At 42.8% G+C, this 25,646-nt stretch overlaps 1 long non-coding RNA gene across 1 annotated transcript; it reads right to left on the reverse strand.

The window, feature by feature from the left end:
• Positions 1-1,680: 1,680 nt before the first annotated feature.
• On the reverse strand, positions 1,681-25,362 carry LOC129784811 (uncharacterized). Its single transcript, XR_008747912.1, has 3 exons — positions 22,756-25,362; positions 22,352-22,438; positions 1,681-4,212 (listed from the first exon to the last, which is right to left on the reverse strand). It is a non-coding gene; the product is annotated as an uncharacterized LOC129784811 (long non-coding RNA).
• Between the last annotated feature and the right edge of the window lie 284 nt (positions 25,363-25,646).

The following is a 25,646-nucleotide window of genomic DNA, read 5'->3' on the forward strand; positions in this document are numbered from 1 at the left end:
AAGATCAAGGCTAAGCTTACAGCCTAACTAGAAATGCTTTTATTTCCATCATCCATTTTCAGTTCTCATGAGTGATCACCTACATGCAGCCTGAGAAAACAAGATGACCACTCCTCCCTTGGTGGTACTTCAGATCTTTGCTACCTGCTGGATAAAAGGGGCATTTTCATAGGAAAAACTTTTATTTTTTTTTCTAGGAACATTTTGAGTTTTACTTAATGAAAAGAAAAGGGGGAGAGGTGGTGGTGATGGGGGGATAAGGGGGTTTGCATTGTTAGACATGACTGGATCTGAATTGTAAACTGAACCTGATCAATTTATTTATTTATTTTTGGCTGACCAGAAGATGATTTATCTGTTACTATAGCCTATAACATCTCTGAACTTAATGCATCCACCTGTAAAATGTTTTGGCACTTGTGAGCAATCTAATATCTACGTGTTGCTGCAGGTTTTGACCACTGCTAATGCAGGGCTTGTGGTGATAGTGTCTGTAATGATGGGAACCAAGACACGTGTTGGTTCCTCAATGCCATTTCTGCCATCACTTTAATGTAGAGTTCTTTGTAGAGTAACTAGAGTAACTTTTGCCTTTCCTCCAGATGATTTTTGACTCCTCTTTTGTAAGACAAACAAAAGATGTGTGTGAACTCAAATTTGAAAGTGAGAGAGTTCAGGGCTTAAGGAACTACAAAGACAGCCAAGGACCTTATATAATGGTGTGTAAGGCTGTGATTACAGACATTCAGGTCTTTGGATGACTGACAGGGAGCAGACGAGCACACATACTCACTGGCAACAGCCCTGTCACAGCATCAAGCTAGAAGAAGATGAAATGATTGCCCTTGCTTCATTCAGCCAGACACAGACCACTGCATCTAGTGAGGGAAACCAGGTCTTGCATTTTCCTTGACTGTTGTCTCATTGTCCTCTTTCAGTGCGATTGTAAGGCAGACAGAATGCCTCCCCCATGGATAAATTCCACACACATGGACTTATCTTTGTGGCTGCCAAGACAAGGAGCAAGCAAAAGATGTGAGATCAGAGGTCACCATTGAGCATTCCCAGATGCCATGAGCTTGATGGAGCAAGCTAGCTCTCCTGGGAGGTGGGAACACATAGAGAGCTGCCTGGGTCAGCTGCACTTTGCCTAGGTTTCCAACAAGACCCAGAATACGGGAGATGCAAAAGCACCTCAGAGGTACCTTCAAAAAATCCTTCCTCCCACAGGGGCTGGAACGGAGCACTGTACAGAAATGGAGAAAGCCCTTTAAAACACATCCATCCTTTGGTATCTGTAGGGCCATGAGGCAAGAAGGGGAGGGACAGAGGCAGCAGCAGCAGGTGTGATGAGACAGCCACCCCCCCTCACCAGCACCATACAGATCTCTAGCCATGAAATCACTTCAGATGATGTTAGCTTGTCACAGAACAGAGGGACCATCCCTGCAGGACTAGGAGGAGGACATACCAAGTTACCTTCACATCTCCCTGTGGCAGGTCTTCAGTGCAGCGCTGCAGTAATTGCGTCTGAGGAGGAAAAGGTACACTTCTGCAAGCAGCTGTGAGCTGTCCTAAGAAAGCTGCACAGCTGTATTAATTCCACATCAAATACTTCATATGAATATAATGAAGTCCAAGAGTGCAACCAGTCTTTTTGCCATAAAAAACACACCACACTTTAAAAAATATTGATTTTATTCGTATGTCTAGCCTATTTAACAGTCAATCACACTGATAGGAACAATCACAAATATCAGTTACATGGTTTTATCAGGTTATGACCTGTGCAATGTTGGATTTCAGTCAAGCACATATAATGGCATCACCAATGAGAACAATGATTGCTGTTCAAAGCTCAACTGAGTCCCACTTCCTTGGTCAACTTTCAAGCCCAAAAACCTCTTCTCGCATTGCGCGAGGGACTCTGTACAAAGAACTTGTATTCTCGAAGTCTGAATCCAGCAAACAGACTGAAGGACACGCTCCGTCTAAAAATTCTATTTACCTCACATACTTTATTTGAAAGGCTTCAAGTTTTCAGTGCAACAAACAAACAAAAAAATACCTGCCATCCACAATTTCTCAGAAATGTTGGACCAGACTTGTATAAATCACCCTATCTCCAATAAGGGAGTAGGAATTACTATCTCACCACATGATCTGGCCTGCAAGTCCTAACTGCCTTACTTGAAATAACACACCAGAACAAGGTTTCACAGCAAAATCAAAGTGATTCTGTAACTAACATCTCTGCTGTTTGTGCTGGCACACAGTATGGTCTAAAGTCTGACCTGCATGCCATGTATCTGAAGGGTACCCGTAGACTTCTGCAGCATATTCACACCTCTCTAAAGGCAGCCTGCACTTAGTTGACTCTGAAGACAACAGCCCTTGCAAGAAGGGTCCATGGCAGCTCTGGCTACCCATGGTCAGCCACACGGCTTTGCTACGCAGATCAGGATACACAGTGACTCAGAGAAGTCCCACATGGCAAGCTGGCCTGTACTAAGACATAGAGTAGATCTCTGTATTGTTTGCACCCACACAATATGAATGTGGAATGAATGTTGCTTCCTAAGAACTGTGGGTTCACATCCATGCTCAGGACTACTGAGCAGATCTGCTCCAAAAGCATCTTTGGATCTGGCACCTCAGGCTTCCTCTGTGCCCAGTCCTATAAGTCTGTTCGAGTTACAGGTCATCAGAAAGTCACAGCTCAGCAGAGGATCAGACCCTCAGCCAGCAGCCACGAGGAGGTATCACAGTCCTAGCCTGTTACAGGTGCCGATAGCTGTCAAATTAAGAGTGAGCTGCCTTCTACCTCTTTTCCCTCACACACTGACTGTGAAGAATGCCAGACTGGCTAAAAGTCACTCATGAAACGTAGAGGGTGTTACTGATAAAAAGTCTTAGGAAGGCTGGATGCCCAGTACCCATCAGAGTACCTTCTGAAAATCCTAGTCATCATGCTCAGGGCATCCTTTACACTGCTCTTCCTTTCAGTTTCTCCTCTTCCAGAATCAATTCTTTCTACCCACTCATCTCTGCAGAGAGTTGGCAACACACACGGGGTGGATCCACCTTTGGTTATGGACATTCAGCTGCATGACTGCCTTTGCTGCTGCAAAGAGAGGGGATTCCAGGCCAGAGCATCCCTCTCTGCCCTTCACTTTTCAGTGCTTATTGGGTTTTTTATCAGCTTCAGCAGAGCACAGCATGGACTTGTGGAGCTTGAAAAGCAGCAGAGGTTTTTATCACAATGCTGCAATGGGAGAAGACTTCTGGGCTTTTTCTGGGAACGCTGCATACAATTATATTACATTTTCAGAACTGTCTGGCTATTGTGCCTTCTAAATCACATGAAAGACTACAAACAGCGCTATTTCAGTGAAACTCTACAGCCACTGAAACTAAGTCCCTGCCTCCTATAGAGCAGGCAATGGACTCACATGTTCACAACAAGAATTGACTGTACGTATGCTAAAGCAAGACACTTCATAGGTAAATGAGAAATACCTCTAGTTTTGGCCCATCCCTTAGATATCAGATATTATGCACAAACAGGATGATTACTACTTGCAGAGCTATGTGAAACACCTACTATTTATCTGAGTTACGAAAACACAGTTTTAAATAGCACAGTAATCCAAGGCCAAAAGACAGGCAGACAAATGGACAGACTTTGGCCACTTTTTTGATTCATTAGAGAAAGCTATTTGCTCTTCTAAGGGCTGACCTTACACATTTGCCAGGACTGTATTCTTCACTTGAAAAAAAGTTTAAAGTAAGTTTTGACAATGGAGCCTTTTGGAGGTGCCCTGTGTCAATTTCCAGCTTCTCACAGGACTTAGTGCTTGTCTGAGGCTATTGATGAACAGCTCATAAACTGCTGCTATTTAGCCACTGGCAATTGAATCCTGCTTTATTTAGTTTTCCCAGAAATAAGACACATTCGAATCTTGTATGGGATTCCCCCTGCTTCCTCCTTCCAACCCCAGTTCACATCTCGTTTCAGTTTTCTGGAACTAAGAGCGTTAACCCCTTCAAAAACAACAGCAACAAGAAAACCGCAAAGCAAGGAAACCAGTTTCCTGTCCATAAATGTATTCTCTGCACACAGGGAAACTTCACCAACTCTACAGCAAGAAGATGCAACAACCTTTTCTGCAGCATCCTGACATGACAGCCTTGCAACATCCAGAATCCAACCTAGAAAGAAGAAAAGGAAAAAAAAAAAAAAGTGTTACATGTTAAGAAAATACCCAAGGCTAATGTGTTATTTTGCATGGATCAGAGTTAAGACACGTCAACCTAAACATTCATTTCTTAATGAGACTGTTTGAAGGGACATTATTTGAGATATCTTGTCAATATAACTGCAGCTGGGTACAATGGAGAGTGCTACATATGTTTGCTTATCTTGATGCCTGGTGGGATTTGATTTATGGGGGATTTTTCCTTACAGATGCTGGGAATTATACACACCTCTCCTTGCAGAGTTTCTTAGTCTGCATTGCAGGGCTGTGCTGCTCCAAGGATGGAGACCCAAGGTCTGACCTTTACTGTAACTGGGACTTTGTTAATTCCTGTAGCCATTTTCTTGATGTCTAATTTTAAGTCCTTTTGAGACAGATCTACATTGACAATTCAGTTTATAAGCCTCTCCTTCTACACCAGGGTCAGGAAAGTGTATTAGAACAAGAGAAGGAATCCTAAAAAAATATATTTTTTTTTTAATCAGATCTGAAAAGATTTATTTAGGCAACAAACAGAAAATGTATTCGGTCTGTGAGGACTTCTCTTCATTTAGAGACTTCTCCATTGCCATGCTCTGATGCAGTCCATTCTAGCTGCATCTGTGCTGGTGACACATAAAACTTAAAGGGCTATTCGTAAGTTACTAAAAATACCTGCAGTCCTCCACAACAAAAGAGAGAGAAAAAGAACATAAAAGTGACTGCAATAAATGTAGCACTTGGGCCTTCCTAAATTGGTCAAAGACTGTTACAACCTGAAAAGGCACAAAGGTCCTCGTAACTCAAGCAATACTTACATTTCTTTTCCCTCTGTAGGTCAACAGCGCAAAGCCTCAATTCTGCTGGCCTAACATGCCCCTATAAGTTACCTATTCCATTTTTCTTTACACAGGATGGCTTACATGTTCCTTTAATACTGTATGGGGTTTGTGTGGCAAAGTTTTGGTAGCGGGGGGGCTGCAGGGGTGGCTTCTGTGAGAAGCTGCTGGCGGCTGCCCCCATGTCCGACAGCCAATGCCCGCCGGCTCCAGGCCGGGCCCGCCGCTGGCCGAGGCCGAGTGATGGCGGCAGCATCTCTGGGAGAACGTATTTAAGAAGTTGGGGAAAACCCAACTGCACAACAGCAGCTGGGAGAGAGGCGTGAGGGTATGTGAGAGCAACAGCCCTGCAGGCACCCCGGTCAGTGCAGGGGGGGCAGGAGGGGCTCCAGGTGCCGGAGCAGAGATTCCCCGGCAGCCCCTGGTGAAGCCCACGGTGAGGCCGGCTGTGCCCCTCTGCCCATGGAGGTCCGTGGTGGAGCAGGTATCCACCTGCAGCCCCTGGAGGACCCCACGCTGGAGCAGGGGGATACCCGAAGGAGGCTGTGACCCCGTGGGCAGCCCACGCTGGAGCAGGGTCCTGGCAGGACCCATGGGCAGAGGAGCCCAGGCTGGGGCAGGTTTGCTGGCAGGACTTGTGACCCCCATGGGGACCCACGCTGGGGCAGGGGAAAGAGTTTGAGGAGGAAGGAGCGGCAGAGACAGCGTGTGATGAACTGACCACAACCCCCATTCCCCATCCCCCTGCACCACTTGGAAGAGGAGGTAGAGAAATTGGGAGTGAAGTTAAGCCTGGGAAGAAGGGAGGGGTGGAGGGAAGGTGTTTTAAGATTTAGTCTTTATTTCTCATTATCCTACTCTGACTTGATTGGTAATAAATTAAACCATTTTTTCTGAGTTGAGTCTGTTTTGCCCATGATTGTAATTGCTGAGTGCTCTCCCTGTACTTCTCTCAACCCATGACCCTTTTGTTGTATTTTTAATCCCTGTCCAGCTGAGGAGGAGAGTGATAGAGCAGTTTGATAGGCACCTGGCATCCAGTCATGGTCAAACCTCCACAGCCATATGGTTAGCATGGGACACTAATCATCTTAGAACTTCTGAGGCCCAGACTTAACAGTAGTTGACAGGGCTAGTCATGAGCTTAAAGAAGTTAAGCATGTGTCTGCCTATTTTATATATCTCATATATATTAAAATATATTTATATTTTTAAAATATATATATAAACACATTCACACTCATAGAGAAGCTATGTATTTAAGCATTGACTACAGATATATAGAGATGTGTAAAATATTACAAGTAAGAATTTGTAAAATGCATTCACTCTTCAAAAAGTTTTCTAAGGAAAAGCCAGCTCTACCAACAAAACGTACAGCCTGCTTGCTTTGAGTTCATGAAAATTGTGAGAAATCTCTGATTTGCACGCTAAATCTCTGCTGATCTTCAAATCAAAATTCCCTCACTGAATTGGATTTCATGTAAGCTTTCTCCTGCAGATTTACATGTTGGAGAGAGAAGTTTTCAACCCAGGGATTACAGAGAGTGAACAAGCGGGCAGAGATATAAAGGCTAGATCATAGTTTTCCAAAAACTCAGAGCAAAAATAACTGGATACTAGTGATTGCTTCGAGTATGAGAAGTCAGAGACCCCATCAAACAATTCACCGGCAGAGACAGATGTCTGCAACAGCTGCATTAATTGAACCTATGACCAACCACTGGATTTTCCCACAGAGTGAACAATCACAGTGGGGTTTGTTGGTCTGATTCTACTCTTAGTTTTATACTGATGTATCTGATGTGGATCTTCCCCAAAGTCAGCAGAGATTTTCCAGTAGAGGACAGGAGTCTATCTAGTAAAGATCTGATATCCTGGATCTCCTTTTATCCATTGTGTACATCAATAATCCAACAAATGCTTAGAAAATGTAAAATATGCTTTCTTAGAGTTTGTTTCCTGATCTACAGGGAGAAAATCTCTGCTCTTTTATGGTTTGTAAATTCATTTAGTGAAGCTCCTTAGTGGTAAACAAGACTCCTCCTGCACTGGAAGTATTGCATGGTTAAGGTATGTAATATCATCTGCCTGTCCAAAGTAAGATTTATGCAAAACTTAAAATCAATAGCAACAGAAATGGTCCCAGTAAAAAAAAAATAACATAACATAAACAGGTTTTTGAGCTTAGCATGAAAGATTTTCTTGAAGTATTTGCAAATCCAAAAGCCCAAATCTAAATTTTTCTGGATCAACTTTCATCAAATATTTTATAAACAAAGCAACTGCAGGGATCAAACACCACAGCATCAAGTAGATGTCTGAAAACAGCTCAGAAAGTATAACTGATGAATACATAGTCATTCAACACTGCAAAACCCAAACAGTATGGCCACAGGACAGCAAAACTGACATTTTAAATCTGCCGAATAAGCAAGGGATTAGCTAGTACAATACAGCAGTGAAGGACTGACATGAAACCAGGGGCCAGATCCAAGTTTACAATCGTGCTTGAAAGGACCGTTAAGGTAATGATTACTATCACACACACAGAAAAAGTGAGAGGAAAGATTTTGACTGGGCCAGAAGAAAGGCAGATGGACCAAAGAGGATTTTTCTATGCCTTTAATTCTATACACGTAAAAGTAAGGTTTCTAAAAGGAACAGACATGAAGTAAGGCAACTGTTGAAGCATAAGATAAATGAAATACTAAAGTACTCCTTGCCAGCCTATGACTTACTCGTTACTTTTAAATACTGTTTTAATATAAATTACAAAACTAAACCAAGAATTTCCAAAGTGGCCAGTTATGCTGGATGCTCAGCTTGACACTCTGAAGGGACTGAATTTCAGAAAGCAGATTGCAGGCCTTTTACAGGTATCCAGAAACAAAACCTATTACATTGCTGCCATGTTTTAAAAGGTGGGACTCATATATGTGTAAAAGGATTAATTTTGGTGACCAGCTTCTCTATCTCTTATTGCCCTTCATTTTAAGTCTGATATTGATGTCCAAATTCATAGAAAATAGTTCCTAACTTTGCAGTGAGGCTTTCTGAAAATGGCAACATGAAAAAATGGACTATGTTCTGGAATGGGATTGAAACTCACCTGTGCAATTTTTCAACCCCATTTCAGACACCTCCTACATTTATGATTTGAAAATATGCAATTATCATAGATCTACAGAATCATTTAGGTTGGAAAAGGCTTTTAAGATCAGCAAGTCCAACCATTATCCCAGGACTGCCAAGTCCATCACTACACCATGTCACTAAGCACCACATCTACGCATTTTTTTAAACACCTTCAGGGTGATTCCACCACCTCCCTGGGCAGCCTGTTCCAATGTTTGACCACACTTTCAGTGAAGGAGTTATTTTCCTAATATGCAGTCTAAACCTCCCCTGGCACAGCTTGAGGCCCTTTTCCTCTTGTTATCTGGGAGAAGAGACCTACCCCCACCTGCCTGCAACCTCCTTTCAAGTAGCTGTAGAGAGCAATACGGTCCCCCCTCACCTCCTTTTCTCCAGACTAAACAACCCCAGTTCCCTCACCTGCTCCTCATAAGACTGGTGCTCCAGACCCTCCTTCATATTTTAAAAAAACCTGCTGCCTCCCGCCACCATGCAAGATCCTTGAATCCTTCTCACTGGTGAGAGACACAATTCCATTCAAACTATATGTGTAAGTAAGAGGGAGATCTACACATAGGAACAACTACTGGCAAGTTAACTGAGAATAACTTAAGGCTTTGAGTATCTCAGCTGAAAACACTAGGGACAGCAAAATCGTAGGAGAAGTTACTTCAAGTGATGTAACTCTGCTGAAGCAAATGATGCTCACTTCCGTTATGAGAGACACACGTGGCAGCCAGGCTGTTACACTGTGCAAGGATAAGGGAGAGGCGATTAAACAGACCAGACCCAAAGTGTTTATAGTACCCATCTTAAAACAAAGAAGCAAAAAAGAACAACAGAACTGGGAAGTGAGCAACTCTGTTTCTAAGGAGATCATAAACCCATGAACTCCTTCCACTGTCCTGCTCCAACACAGGGAAACTGATGCAGTGGCATACAAAATCAGCTGATGTTAAAGTTCCACTGGAAAGGTGCAGCACTGCCTCATGTGAAACTGGTAGTTTTAGCTTGACTGAGTGAATGAAAATATTCAGGGAAATTCCCACCCAATACTCCATCATCCCTCCTCAAATTAAATCCCCAGTTTAACCCCACACAGTGCTGGCCATATGCAGTTTGCACTTCTTTCCCTAGGAGCCATATGGAACTCCTTTGAGGAATCTCAACTTTAGAGCAAATGTTCCTTAACTCTGACATTAACAGTTAAAAGGACATTGTTGGATTTAATGTCCTTTATGATGCTGTGCAAAAAATTTATTGACTTGCTTCAGAAAATGGGTCATGTGGCCAAATCACACATCCATTCCCTTCGACATGCTTAAATTCAATATAGCAAGGCTAAGTGCTTGTCCTCAGCTGTCACCAAACTCCAGAGACACAAGAACATAGAAAACACTGAATTTCTCCACATGTCCATGGCAAATGACAGTGCCACTCAGGCTGTCTAATGCTTCAGGTCTTCCCAACACATACCACCAGCCCACACCTCACTACATGTGTTGCTTAAAGCCAGAGGTCCAGCTCTGAGCATGCTGACAGGCCATGCTCTGCACCTGGAGGGCTGACCACCTTCTCTCCCATCACATCAGAAGGGGAAGAGCCAGAGCGGGTAGTTGCTTGCCCTTACAACGCAGCTCAGGGGTTAAGGGCACTCACCCAGGATACCAGACACCTTGTTTCTGTGCTTGCCTCTATGGCAGCTGCCTCCAGAGCACCAAAGCCCCAGGCATTAGCAAGTTGACCATCCAGTGCTCCTACAGCTGCCTGTTTACATGATCTTTGCAAAGCGTTAACGATTTCAAGATCCACTGGCAGAATGACAAAACAAGGCAGATCTGCCAGGCTGCTGGTAGAAAAATCTCACCCAAGAAAGAAGGAAAGAGTGAAGAGCAGGAGGTCTCATTCCCTGCTTTAAGGAGTGCTCTGAAGCTATACTTCCTCTTCTGCATCATTAATTCTATGTCCCACGAAGCTTCAGCAGCAAGAAGAGCATCCTGCTGCACCCCTGAATTCACCAGCCTCCTCTGATAACCTGGGGACCAGGGGACTTTCCTAGCAGTGTGGGTCCTGCTCGCTGCACAAAAAGAAGCTGCCCTCTCTCTCACGCCTTGAAAGAGCTAGTCTACGCTCAGCTAAAAAAAAAAAAAAAAAAAGAAAAAAAAAAAAAAAACCAACCAAAAAAAACGCTGTATCTCTGTTATCAGGGGAGGTTTGTGCCCCACGAGTCCTGCTTCTGCACAGCCAGGGTGCAGAGCTTCGTGAACATTATGGAGGGTTCATGGCACACCCCAGCACTGGCTATCAAGGTAGCTCACCAGTAGCAAACTGCGTAAATATTTTAAATGCCGAAGCAGGCAACTCTCCTTACGCAAATAGAGCCTTCATGGCCAAACTCACCTCTGCCACAAGCTGCCAGCCCTGTCGCAGTGCAGGTCCCACAGCCAAGTGTTGCCTTGTCAGATCCCTCCATGGCCCTCAGGATGGCACTGTGCCACCCCACAAACTCGTCACCAGCTTTTGGTGGCATTTCCTGGCAGCAACAGTCAGTATAAGGCAGACTTTTTCACATCACGGGTTTTTCTTTTGAATTTTCAGTCTTTCCAGTCTTCAGCATAATTCTACAGATTCTCCCATGCCAGCACACCAGCTGATCCTCTGTGTCTTTGCTTGGAAAGATCACCATCTGCTTTCTGTAGGCATTTTGCTTGAATAAACAACAGTAAGCTTAACCCCAGAAAAGGGTTAGCCACAGCAACCTCCAGAACAACTGCTTCTTTTTTGCTGCTGAGAAATTGTATTGGGTAAGGCTGAAACTAATTAATAACAGCTATTGCTTACAATATGCTTTCTTTGTTCAAAATACTGTACCAAACCAAATTCAGTTAACAATCTTGCTAATCGCCACATCATTCGCATTCTACTTAATATCACTGCAAAAGCTTGGAGCTTGTGTAACCTACAGCTATCCAGCATGGGCTAGAGGGGGCTCAAGCCTTTACATGCACATGCATGGACACACTTGACATATATACTCAACTGATACAGCACCCATACAGTTTTGTGATCCTCTCCCATTTATGGGTCAAAGACGGAGCCACAACACAGACATTAAAATTTGAATTGTGCATCAGATTTCAAAGCCTTCTCATCAGTGTTTGAGGATCCTATGACACAGGGCTTAGAGTTTTCCCTAGACTTACAAAGCATCCCTTCAAGAAAATATTCTGGGAGAACTGCAGAGTCAATGACTTTCAATTAAAATCCAACAACATATGCTCGTCCTTATTAAAATTTTTGAAAAGGATCACCAAGGTCAAGTATTCCAGCTTAAAGCATCTGAGAAAATGAAGTAACTTTACTCAGCTTGAGTCTAACCTTCCTTTATCAGCTTTAGCTTCAGTTGCTAGCTCTTGTTAAAGCCTTATCTGTTATATCTTCATTGCTGTTTTAAATGCTCTTTTGCAGTATGGATACACCCAGGGAACCAGCGCATAAAATCGCAAAAAATATTAGAGCTGGGTTTACAGCCGAGGCAAAGACAACAGTTGCTAAGGTCAACAGGCTGCTGGGGACAGCAAACCAGCCATGGTCCTGCCCTCTGCTCTGCTTACACCCAAGCCCTGGGAAGTCAGGATTGCACTTGCCGACGAGGTGTGGAAAGGGGCGTGGGGACCAGGAAACTGCTGCCTGGTTGTGGCAGCAGTAATAGTCACCTCCACTCCTTACCTCTCCCCTCCTCCCACGGGTCTCCAGGCACCCTCTGTCTCAGCTCTCCTTTCTCTCTCTCTGTTCCTCCCCAAGGCTTAACTCTGGCCCCACATATGCAGCAATATTTCATTTTGCCTTTGCAGCTGAGACACATCAGGCTGGCATGGTAAAACATTAATAAATTGAAAGCAACTGCATTAATTGATAGGAAAATTGCCACAAGTTGATGACATCATGGATTTAAAGGAAGCACCGTGAGGAAAGGCATTGCTTTGGTGGAGTCCACCTGTGGAGGTGAGAATGGAGGTGGCATGGCACAGGTCATGCACTCAAGGGATCACCAGAGCAACAAACAGCTGGAGAGAAGGAGTGTGATGAAAAACACCAATGTAAGTACAAGCAGCAAGTTCATTTACAGCTCACCAGTCCCTAAGAAGTAGGTGGTTTGGGCTCAAAGGATCCTTTGCTCCTGTTGCTCTTTCACTGTCAACTACTACTTCAGCTTAAAGCAAGAGGCAGGACTTGCAAATTGGCCCAACCCTGTTTCACTGAGATCACTAGAAGAAAATCCCAATAGCTATGGTGTTTCTAGGCTTTAACAGGCATTTTTTAAAGTGCTATCTTCTACCAAACTTCTGGAAGTGAGACTTATCGTAGTGCCTGGCTGATTAGTTAAGTATTTATACTCCCACTATAGTCACCTGAAGACCTAGTAATCAGGTTTATGATTATTAATGGAAAGCATGGAAAGTGTAGGAGCACAGGGAAACACTAACAGAGGCAATGTCAGAGAAGCAAGTAAAAAGGGTCAGTATCCCATTTATCCCATTTCCAGCTGTGAAAATATTGATGCCCTTTCTGGAAATTACAACCATATGAAATCAAAAATGACTTACAGAGAAGCTATCTGAAGGTCCCACAGTGAATGACTGCCCCAGCTGCAAACCTAAGTCCAATCCCAGCCCTGCCTCATGCCACCTGTTTGTGATTCCCTGTAGGAAAAAGGGTCATTTGCGTCACCTGGAGAAAAATGAGTTTACCAATGAATACGTTGGTACCTATAGATCTTTATCACTGATAAACACCCAATTGCATGCTGAGGAGAGATAGGTTTTACTTCCCTTCTACAGTTGGGCAAATTGAGGCACGGGAAAAAAGAAATGCCACATGCATACCAGGACGAGAATGTGCGTGTGAGCATCAGTCTGTCCACAGACTGGTATGGCACTATGGCAGATCTGACAGTGAAAACTCAAAACCATTCAAATGGAAATTTGAGTTGTACTTCAAGACACTAAATTTTCAAGCAAACAGGACTCATTTCCTAACCATATGGAAAATTGACCAGCTGAAAAAAAAAACCTGAAGGCTTATAAAATACCCTGTACCACCCTGCCCCGTTGGCATCAAAAGAAAAATGTGCTGATGTATGAATACCAGCTGAGAATTTGGCTTCACTTGTCTAACAGCAACTCTCTGCATCAGTAGGGGTGTTAAAATATTTTGGCCATCAAGAAAACTCCTCATGTATCATGGTAAGCACAAAGACATGACAATGGGCCTCTCCAAAAATGTGACTCAGGCACCTAAATACGCTATAAGACAGGAAGGAATTTGCAAAAGGATTCATCTGGGCCTTTTCACATATGCTTGCTTCTGAATCACCGATATATGACTAAATATAAACAATGAAAAGCCATAATTGCTATTCTATGTATCCTCATATTCCTCTGAAAGACCATAAAGGAACAAAAACTAGCAGAGCATTTAGGATTAATTCTTAACCATGCTAGTGAAAATCTGTAAAAAGATGATCTTGCCAGATTCCAAGTGCAGATTTGACTGCTCAATACCAGTGAGCTCCTAGCATCCTAGCATCACCTTTGTGCTTGGAGGGCTAATACAAATCTGTGAGAGAGATGACAAAGTTCTCCCATCTCCAGCATACCCTCTTCTTCTGCTTTAATACCTTGGTCCCTGATAGCAATTCAAGGGGTGAAAAAAGAAAAACCTGCATAATTTTACTTCTGTTGGACTAGTTGCGAAAAGTTATGTCAGCCTCTTATCTCCGTGGCACATTCAAGAGGCTTTCAATTTACCTTGCAGTAAGTCAGCTCTGGACTTTGTCAGATAGGAATATTTTGCACACCTTTAATTGTAAGGCAGCCTGCAAGGGAACAGAGAGTCACGATTAAGAGCGTTGCACTGAGTATTTTGTGTCTGAGCCTGAAAAACAGAAATCAGATTAGTATGGTCAAAGCACTGGCCCAAAGCCAACACAGAGCTAGGTAACGGCAGGACTTGTTAGCATTTGGATATTCCGTAAGTCCCATGCACAGGGCCAAATGTTCTTCTGTGTTTGTTTGATCCTTACCATCCATATGTTAGTTACTATTGTTATGACAGTAATGCAACACAGTGTCCTCAGAAACTAGGGTTCTCCAACTGTGCCTTGACATTATAGAGGTAAGAGATGAGGCATACACACCAAGATTTCCCTGTCTAAATCATTTAGGGAAAAGGAGCGACTAAATGGCATAATAACGTCTCAGTTTATTGCCAAGGAACTGAGATGTGGGAAATCCAAAGGCCATGTGACAGTACTGGGGACTGTCCCCTTGATTCCAAGTCCAACATTTAATTACAAGACTTTCCTATTAAGTAGTCTCTTAACTAATGAAAAACCTTACACAACCTTTTGATGCAACTTACTAATAAGCAGAAATGCCAGGGCCAGAAGTACCAGCAGGTGTTTTTTCTGCTATGTAGGTTACATGATTGGGTGATGCAGGATGGAGAGGAAAGCTGCACCAAACTCTAAAACCCAACACAGCTATATCACAGCTGCAGCTGGCTTGATCAATATGTATTCAGACATTTTCTATGGAAATGTTGATTAATGGTTACTATGCAAAGAGCTCACTACTCATCTTCTCTGAAATCCACTAAGCTAAGTGTTAATGGCAGTTTACAAATCTGCGCTTTTTTTTTAAAGAGCCAACAAAAAAAAGTAAGGTGAGCTACAGCACACTGCAGATAGCACCTTCTACTTCTATTCTTGCCAATACAACTAGAAAATAATCATTTGGGGTTTGGTTGTGGGTTTTGGTGTTGTTTTTTTTTTCCTTTTGTCTTTTCCTATTACATAATCTATGAGTAAAAACATCTTAAAAGATTACCCACTGAGTGGAAACGGAGGGGGAGGGGCTCAGAATTCCTAATGACATGCTCTAGCAAGTCAGGCTGCATTGTAAACGCAGTCTGGACTCATTTTTTACCTGTGCAGGTTTTCCAGTTGCAGAAAAGAACAGCTGGCTTGCCTCAGCAATAGCCAAAGCACTGCAACATCCCTTCTGTCACTGCTAATACATGCTGTAGTCCCCATTCCATTTGGTTTGTCATTTCACCTCTTTTGAAGCATCTGGGGGATGCAGAGGGATCTGGGCAGGCTGGATTGATGGACCAAGGCCAATTGTAGGAGGTTCAACAAGTCCAAGTGCTGGGTCCTTCACCTGGGTCACAACAACCCACGCAACGTTACAGGCTTGGGGAAGGGTGGCTGGAAAGCTGCCTGGGGGAAAGGGAGCTGGGGGTGCTGGCTGACAGACGTATGAATATGTGTGCCCACTGGTGTGCCCAGGTGGCCAGAAAGGCCAACAGCATCCTGGCTTGTGTCAGAAACAGTGTGGCCAGCAGAACAAGGGAAGTGATTGTCCCCTTGTACTGGTGAGGCCACACCTTGAATCCTGGGTTCAGTTTTGGGCCCCTCACTGCAAGAGGGACATTGAGGTGCTGGAGCGTGTCCAGAGAAGGGCAACAGAGCTGGTGAAGGGTCTGGAGCACAAGTCTTATGAGAAGCGGCTGAGGGAACTGGGGTTTTTTATCCTGGAGAGGAGGAGGCTCAGGGGGGACCTTATTGCTCTCTACAGCTCCCTGAAAGGGGGTTGCAGGCAGGTGGGGGTTGGTCTCTTCTCCCAGGTAACAAGCAACAGGATGAGAGGAAAAGGCCTCAAGCTGTGCCAGGGGAGGTTTAGATTGGGTATTAGGAAAAATGTCTTCACTGAAGGGTGGTCAAACATTGGAACAGGCTGCCCAGGGAGGTGGTAGAATCACCATCCCTGGAGGTGTTTTACAATTGTGTAGATGTGGTGCTTAGTGACATGGTGGAGTGATGGACTTGGCAGTCCTGGCTTAATGGTTGGACTTGATGATCTTAAAGGTCTTTTCCAACCCACATGATTCTATGGTTCTATGAATATCACCTAACTGAATTCAAGGAAGTATTGGAGCTGACACTGGCGCCACACTGCTAGTAATAGGAACAACCAATGGCTACCACTACACTGCTTGGAAAAGAAGTTTTTTAAAAATAAACTCACCTAAACCAATGACAATCCCTTCCCTTAAAAACCAAACCAAACCAAAATAAAACCCAAAGAAACCCCAACAAAATCCGTGTTATATCTTTCATTACAGATAAAAGTAAATAAGGCATAGATGCAAATGTTGTTAATTTTTGTTAAAAAAAATATTAAAGAGCAAAAATATTCAGAACATTAAGAAAACAATCACACACATTACAAAATTCTCCAAATATGCATTTTCTAAAGAATACCAAAATGAGCTGAAATGAAATTCCTCTCACAAATCTTGCTGATTTTGAGGAAGAAGCATCTTTTGATGGAAATATGTCCTACAGAAATGCTTGTAATCCACTGTAGAAAACTGTAATAGGTCATCAAATCAGAGACTAATGGATAAGCAACAGTGAATACCCCACTGTGCCATCTCCAAGGACAGACTACAAAGATCAGTTGCTCTGTGGGTATTATTTTGTAAGCATGAAAGCCCATAATCTATAGTACTAAAAAGGAATGTACCTGGCAGTACTATTTCTGATATATTAAAATAGGAGCATAATTCAGAGCTCAAGAAATATAAAATATATTTGTGGTACTTATCTAGAGAAAAAAATACAGTGATAAAGTAGACATTCTAAGTTTGGTCATCTGACACCAAACAGGACCAACAGGTAAATATCTACTCTGTACCTTTCTACTTCATGTACAGATGATGAAGTGGGATTCAAACACAAAGCAGGTCTATTTCTTCATCACTGACAAGGGAGCTTGTGCACAGAGCTCCTTACTGTTTGATGACAGCCCTACCCTTAATAATATAAACCCATTATGAGAATGCAGGTCTTGACTAAAGAAGGTTTAAAACTGAAGCATAGAAAAGGGCAAATAGGGTCAGAACTTGGTCACAAGTTAAGAGCATGTTGGTGTTTCACACAGTGGATAAAGTGTTCTTGAGCTGTTTGTGATGCCAAGCCAAAAAAACAAAAAAAAAAAAAAAAAAAGAGTATGTGTAAATACTGTTTAGGCATAAATAAATCACACTGGCTTGAAGATTCACAATAAATGCATCTCCCATGCTTCTTAAACATCCCCATGAATCAACACCATTTACTTGTAGGGTTTGTTTCTGTGCTCTTTAAATGTAATCCCTGTCAAAGTCAACACCTCCTTGCTAAAAGACATGGTTGCCAGGGCCAAGAATATGAAGATTTTTTCTGTAGCACTAAAGAATGAGTCATGGGTTCTGCTCATTTAGACTCTTGTTTTCCCACTACTGTCCACAGCTAACTGTGCCTTATTCTGTTCCTACTACAAAATCAAAATTTAGTAATGTTCTCTTACTATTGGCAAGTTCTTCATGCTCCAAAAAGGTATATGCGATTTTAACCATGTAAGGCCTTTGCCCAGCTTTTGCTCTGTTTGTGTGGTGAATGCTGCAGGAAGATCTTCATCATTAATATGTTATTTTCTTCAAGCCCAATGCTCTGTACACAACAGCAGTAAATGAAGAAGCACATGCACATACACTTAGGGTGGTTTCTTCCATCAACTTCAAAGTGAGCTCAGCTCAGAAACAGATGTGGCAGTGTATTCATATTTCATATGAAAATCACTGGCTTACTCTGTATTTGTTATAATTCCTTTCTAATTTGTCTTACTGACATAATTCAAGAAATTATGTCGAGCACTTGGGACAAGCCCTAAGACAACTTATGGACAACCGTATTTGTGTGAACCATCTTGCTAATGTCATTGATAAAGCTCAGGTGGTGCCCATATTCACATGTTTTCATCACGTGCATGGCTATTCATAAAATTTCCTTTGCTTTGCTTTTTTTTTTTTTTCAACTTAAAGGAGAAAAAAGCAGAGTTATTTCAAAGTTAAAGAGCAGAACTAGCTAGCCAAAACAAAGACACAAATCACAAGATGATGGTTTCCTCACATAAGTGAACAAAGAGCAGCAACAAGCTAGAAGGCTCAAGGACAAAGTATAAGAATGGATTCTTCTTGGTGCTTTTGTGACACACAGCTGGCTGGATGGGTGAAGTTCCTGCCTTGATCAATGTCTAGTCTATCTGCTGAGCTTAAGCGGCTATTTTGTGACTTTTCTACAGGATGAAATGAACTGAAAGAGTTAAGAGAGGAAACCTGAAGCTTTATTCTGTCTCTGCTAGAACGCTGCCTGGAACAGGAAATATTTCTGCTCACTTCTTCAGGCCAGAGTGGCCACTGTTATATTAACTGTTCTGACCTTCCATTCAAAATAAGCTGTTGAAAATCATGCATTGCTGTTGATTTCTGCATCCAAATCAGACACCCTAGCTGAGCTGCAGCAGAGCTGTCTCAAGGCTTTTCTCAAAATTAGGTGCAATGCACCGTTCCAATGATTCCAGGGAGCTCATGGTAGTGAGGAATTGCCAGAGACCCCAGGGAGGAGGAAGGTCAGCATAGAGCTGGAGAGCTCTGGATATGAAGAAAGGACCAGACAAGGTCAGCAGAGGTCCCAGGCTGAGGGGAAGAGCAGTGAACAGAGACTGGTGTTTTTTTAAAGGGCATGAACTTTCCCTCTGTCTCCAGACTAGCTCTTGGAGTGACCTGGTATCCCCTGCCCCATCCTACCCCACTCCTAGGACTCCCTTCTCTTCTTCCAGTCCCATACAGAAAAAACATTTCCCAAGACTCACAGATCCTCCAAGTAATAAACGATAAAATCACCAGTTTAGTGTTTTATAGTTAAATGGATGCAGTGTGGCAAATTAACTGGAGGACACAAGAAATCAGGGAAGATCTTACGATTTTTCATCTATTCAGTATCTCAAAGACATTTCAAATGTAGGAGAGGATTCCAGTAGACAAAGTCACTGAATTCAGGCTATTCCCATTGCGTGTAACTACTTGCATATTATCCCTTTCACAAATTTTACAAAGTCCACCTGAAAAAAAAAATATCTGGGTTTTTTGCCTTCATTTCTGCTATTCAACCTGGAATGAGCTTTCATTTCTCCTTCTCTGTTATATTAGAAATCACCTTTTTCTTACCAGGGTAAATTTATTCATAGCAATTAATGCTCTATTGTTCAAACACCGACACTGCCTTTTACCTCAAATAGCTCTTACCTCTTTCGGCTACTCTGCCCCCAGTATTTTTCTAACTATAGGTCTTGTCAATCTTTTGCTGACCTAGAAAAGTCAGGCTCTTCCAGCTTCCTCACGCAAAGCACCTTCCATTCACCTGATCATTCTTGCTGTTCTTCTGTGCATCCTTCCTGACCAAATTTAGGTCACCAAAAATGCACATAGCATTCCAGATGAGGCCTTACAGAATCAACATTTCCCAGGTGGTGCTGAACGAGCTTCTTCTGAGATTTGCAAAGACTTGCACCTGCAGTTTTTATGGCTGCATTACTCTGGTGGCTCAGTAGGTGACACTGGCACTCCGGCTGATCTTGGCAGCCCCAGTCTTTCTTTTTGTCCATCTTCCCCAACTGATAAACTTGTCACCAAAATCCCTACCACAGCTTTAGTTTCTGTGCTCTTTAGTATCTTTCCATTTCTTCAACTCAATTATTCAGCCATCTAGTTCTGTGTTCTCACCCACAGACTTGATGATGACACTTAGGCTGCTTAATTGCTGAATTTCATAGTCACAGCTCTACTGCCAATGTTTTAAACAATCCCAGGACCAATCCTTGAGGAACTCTTTTAAGAACCTCCCTCCTGTCTCACACTGCTTATTTACTCTGTTCCTTACTGACTCTGTTTCTGCTATTCACCCTCATCTGCCCCATCTCAAGTGGTATTTTTCTACACAGCATGCTGACAGCTTTTATATGAAGCTTTTTGTCCAGTTCCAGGGAAGGCATGGCTGAGACCAGCAGTTAGAGTAGGAAAGAAGTAGCCCAATTTGTCCCTGAAAGGTCCTTGAAAATGGAGACTCTGAAGCCAGCATATGTATAGCCAACCTGCCGGGACTGCAACAAGTTTCACATAGCCGTAACAGTGAAAAACTAGAAGGGGTAGAGTTTGTCACCATGCCTACCTCTGCTACCCTTCTGTTATAATTACTTAGGACTTGCAATTACATGTCTTTAGCTTAAAAAACTCTTGTCTCCTTGGAAAACATATCCAAGAGAAAGCTGATAGAAATTGGAATGGGGAAGTGGTCAAGAATTTAGGACCAGCAACTGCTCCATTCAACATGGGGAATCTAGTGACCATTCACACCCCACACGAGCCTGACTTCTCCAGCCAGGAACTGAGTGTGATGTCAAGGACACAAAGGAGCTGAGCATGGCACAGCAGACAGGTGCTTGCCTTCCCCTTATGGTATGGTAATGGTGCGCCTTCCCAAGGGCACCACAGCAGATAAGCAAATAAAGAGACTGTGGTCCAATTCTGCTTTCACCGGGGATAAATTTGGAGTCACTTCACTGACGTCAGTGGAGTTATTCCAGAATTGCACCAGTGTAAAAGAGGGCAGCATCTGCTTCCTGAAAATGGATGCCATCAAGCTAATTGAAAACAACAGATGCATCAACAAGCAGCAAGAGGAGACAGTAATGTTCCAGTTTTCTTGTAAAATACCATTTAATTTCTCTCCAGAGAGTGTAAAAGAATAAACCATTTTGTACTCTAAAAGCTAACTCTTCTGTTGGTGTAAAATTGTATACAACCTTTTAGGTGAACAGACCAATATATCTACAACAGCTAAAGAGATATATCCTAGATGTCTGCATTTACAGCCCTCTTCTTTGGGCCTGATTCTTCTCTCACAGTCACTTAAATCAGGAGTCACACCATTCACATCCTTAAGGACATATTTATATAACCTCAGGTAGAGAGCAGAATCAAACCCTTGTTTTCTTTAAAAACACAATGGCTACAATACCAATTAGATTTGGTAATTTAATTGGTAAGTGTGGTAAATAAATTGATAAATTTGTGATTTATAGCACTTTTTGACTAAGGGTCTTCCAAAACTTTACACTACTGAGTATCTTTTTATTCGTTTAGTGAAAGTGAAGCCAAAGAAGGACTTACTGAACTTTCAATATTTTGTATGAAGACAAAGGTTTCCCATGAGTCTTCTCTCTAACCAATAAGCAACAAAGCTTCAGTATTTTAGGGTGCCCATGGAAGCTGATGAGCACATTCCCTCCAGTAAATCCTTTCCTTTCTTTCACTAAGAAAACGTTGCACACAGGGAAGTTCACCCTATTGCTTCAGCCCCTCTTAATTTGCACTACAGAGAACGTGGATACTTCCTGCCCTGAGCGTTTACCAATGAATGTTTATGCTTTAGCAATGTAAAACCCACACCAATCAGTTACCTGTTTCCCAAAGTGTAAATCCATGCAATGATACTTAAACTCTTGTGCCAGCCAACACGCCCCAGACAGATGCCCCTGGGGCAAGTGAGAACGCAGCCAGTTAGGCAAGGCACACAGAATTCGCATGGACTAACAGCATAAGCTACACTGGAAATCAATGCTACTGCAGTCCCTGTCTGCTTTCCCAAAAAAACACATTTTTCTGGGTTTATCTTCCTGACTAGGGTCCTGCCCTACTTAGGATCTGGCCCTGCACAAGAATTGCTCCTCCTTGTAATTGGCAGGCACGTTCATCACCAACCGCGTTTGGTGGCAGCTAAGGACACTCAGCATTCACTGGTTCATTTTATCAGAGGATTAAGCCTTTTCATCCTGCAAGCACCTGCTCCCCTCCCTAACTTTCTGTGTAAAGCAGATGACTGCAAGTCAGGGATTCGACTGTGAGCCTGCTGATAGTATGGCTACAAATGTCTGCAGAATAGGATTTGTCTAGACTGCGAGCTCCAAAGGGCAAAGATGAAGAGCTCAGACTGTGCTTTTGGTTACAGCAATGTAAATAGAGCTATCTTGTGCTTACAGGGCTGCAGCTCAGGGCAGAAGCTCGTTTAAACTTCTCTATGTATTTGCCTGCACATTTCCACCATTGAAAAAACAAATAAAACGCTGCTGGTCTTATTTTTGTCAAGATAAACTTAAAGGGGAAGCTTAACTTTGCTGAAGTTGGTAGACTTACTTGGACTCAAGTCAGATGAGAGCTTTTGGGAAAGCTGTGGTTAACTCCTGCTGTAATCCGCAGATCTTTCCCTGATGTAAACAGGACCTCAAGAAAAGAACAAACAAAAATAAGCATTTTAGCAAATAGTACATATGTTATGACATAAGTACAGAAGATTGAAGTTGGAGCCCAATATAAACCAAGGTAGTTGTACTAAATAGAGTTTTGCCAGCTTGAATCAGCAGATGGTGAGGATCTGGCTCATACTACATTTTTGTAGTTTATAATTATCTTTCTTTCTTCAACTAGAACCAGATTCTCCCTTTAGGCTGCAAATCTTAATTAGGAAATCCTTCCTTATTAATTGCAAGAAACTCTTAGTTGTTAATTTCACACATTAAAAAAAAAGAAAGAAACCTTACCTACTTCTGCTATAGCAGCAGACACTGGAGCCGTTTGTTCCTTTGCTTTTAGGGTTGATGCTGTTCTTTCCATCACAGTATGGGAGACACTTCAGTCCTTACCCTGTCTCTTGGTGCCCTGAATTTCCTTTATATTCATTCTTCTTTACCTCCATAGGGATCTCTGTATGCTGGGGCTTAGGAAAGAACACCAAGTCCAGTCACCTTCTCCCCCACAGCTGCTGTAGCAGTGAATGTTTATCCATGAAAGTTGGATCAAAAGGAACAGGGCCAAAACAGAAAATTGCTCAGAAATCCCACATTGCAACATTTTCCAAACAGGAGCAGAACAGCAATTTCATCTTGGAGGTAAGTGCAGGCATCCACCAGTGACGTTGACTTTGAAATATTGCAAAACAGCTCTTCATGACTTTCACGCTTACCATCTTTTTATGTGGTTGATGAGTTGTGGATGAAAAAAGGTGTCCTCAGTGAAATTCCTTTCCTTCCTTCCCCACATCCAACAAGATGATTTCTGCCCTGTCCTGCTTTGGTGCAAAACTTCTTGTGGGAAAATTATCTGAGGAACTGATTGTCACAGAACAGCCAAGAGTTCAGGAAGGAGCAATTGTCTCTTCCACAGCAAAACTATTTCCTAATGAGAGAGTTTCTGGTTTTTAATGTGATGCTTTAGCTTGCACTCTTTGTTACCGGGCTCCCAGATAATTCCACATTCACAGGTCAGCAGCCCTTCAGCTCCCTGATTGTGAGTGTTCCGATTGTGCTTTGCACACTCCCCACCTCTTTGTGTGCAAGGATATACAAATAAAATCCCTTCCCACCTCCTGGTTTGCATTCTCTGCTTTCAAATGCTGGTAACTGTCTGTCTCAGGTTGGACAGGACAGTTGTACATGACACAAGGTGATGAAATCATCTTCAGTAAGCAAAGAAAACAGCTGTAAAGATAAGGTGCCAATATCTGAAACCTGAAAATATTCAACGAGTGCTTTTGCTTGTAGTCACAGTCACCAGTCTGAGAGGTTGTTATGGAAACAAGTCCCTGGAGGTGCCTACTTTGCTTCACGAGGATGCGCTCTGCCTTCAGAAAGAAACAGCTAGACCAACTGACAGACCTGTATTTCAAACATCCAGGAGTGAGTGCTAAGGACTGGGAACTGCAGGTAAGATCTCTGAAAGCATCCCTGCAATTTGGCAACATGAGTCCTCTGTAAAGTCAATAGCAAGGGTGCCACTATGTCACTTCAGTCACTTGAAAAAAAAATCTGAAGGCTCCTTAATACAAATGTCACATTCCAGAAGTTCTATAATATAGGGTATTATTGATGACTCTGGGACTTCACTGCTTTGCTTTTTAGGAGATGCTTAGAGAAGGATTTACGTGGCCAAACGAAAGTCCCTAGGTTTACAGTTTCCAAGCTTCTGTTGGCTTTTTCTATTTCTCTTAGCTCTAACATAGAAAACCCAGGGAACAAACACCACTCCTGTTTCACACATTCTCATTCGCACTTTCTTATCAGAACTGAAAACTGTGGATCACAAAAACTGCACAAAGTTCCTTTGCACCAGTGCTTTGTGTATCCAGCTGTGTGCGTGCACGTGGCTATGTGGAGATTTTTCAAAAGCCATAACACTCCAGCTAGAGACTCACTGCTGAATTTCACCTGAGAGTGGGAAATCTCTTTCCAAGAGCATCTTTATAAGACACACTGGGATTATGCTACCCATAATTTGTCTCACCTATTTTTTCTAGAGTCTCCATGCCCAGCTGTCTGTCATGCTGGTCAGGAGCACAACCTGTTCTGAGCAGGAGGGCTTCTGCCTGGCAGGGGCAATGGGGTCAGACCCAAGGGAAGAAACAAGCACGGGAATTTTCTGACGCAGGCTCAGTGTGTCTCATGCCTCCTCCTGACCTTGTGCTTAACCTGAGTTTTTTATATCTTACTTTGGGGAAACTTTTGTCAGCTGATACACTCAGGCATAAAATAACCCCAAACATGGGCATTCTGCTAGGAGACATCATCAGCTTTGAAATACCCCTCTTAAATAGCAGGTTCTTTTCCTAGTTTCTAGTGCCTCTGTGAGAGTAACACAAAATTTGAAGAAAAGTCACTCTCTTGCACTCACAGAAAAGATTTCATTATAGTGATCCCAAAACACAACTAAGAATAATAGCTTTTTACTGAATTGACTCAATCACCAAGACACCTTTTTACACAAAATCAACAGAGCCTCCACTGTTCTGATCCTCCCCTAGTCCCACTTATTCACCAGGATTACTTACCCACCAGCTGGTTACATGCTTCAAGGGATGCAGAACGGCTCCCAAGGCTCAGACTGTCACAGACATTTGCCTCGGTCCCGAGGAACCAAAGGGGAATTAGGCACCTGTGTATTCAGGCAAACTCTTCTCAGCTACAGAGCCCTCACCACATCACACTTGTGTCTCCCAGACTGACCTGCAGTAACTGAGACAAGCGGTCTTTTTGCTACTGATTTCAGCGAGAGAGAGAACAGAGGTTCTGTCCTAACGATTGTGCGCTGGCCCCGAGGGAGATCCCTCTACACTAAAAACCTTTGAGAGACAACGGGACTCTGGAGAAATGCAGCAGTTAAGGTAGAAGTTGTTCGCATAAATCCTATGATCAGGGCCCAGATGAGGAGAGGCCACAATAAAAGCACTCTGGGCATGGAGCCAGATCTCAAGACGATGAAAAAAAAACCCAACCAGGGTAACAAAGATGCAAACAGATCCCATCTCACAACCAGTTCTATAGCCAATTCTGACTATACTAAAGTATATGCCTGTAGCATTCTTAGCCTTATGGTCGAAAAGCATAATATATACATAAAACGTATTCTATATATTTTGCATCTTGGTATTATGTCTGGT

The sequence above is a fragment of the Falco peregrinus genome, chromosome 6 (assembly GCF_023634155.1).
Source record: "Falco peregrinus isolate bFalPer1 chromosome 6, bFalPer1.pri, whole genome shotgun sequence".
Taxonomy (NCBI): Eukaryota; Metazoa; Chordata; class Aves; order Falconiformes; family Falconidae; genus Falco; species Falco peregrinus.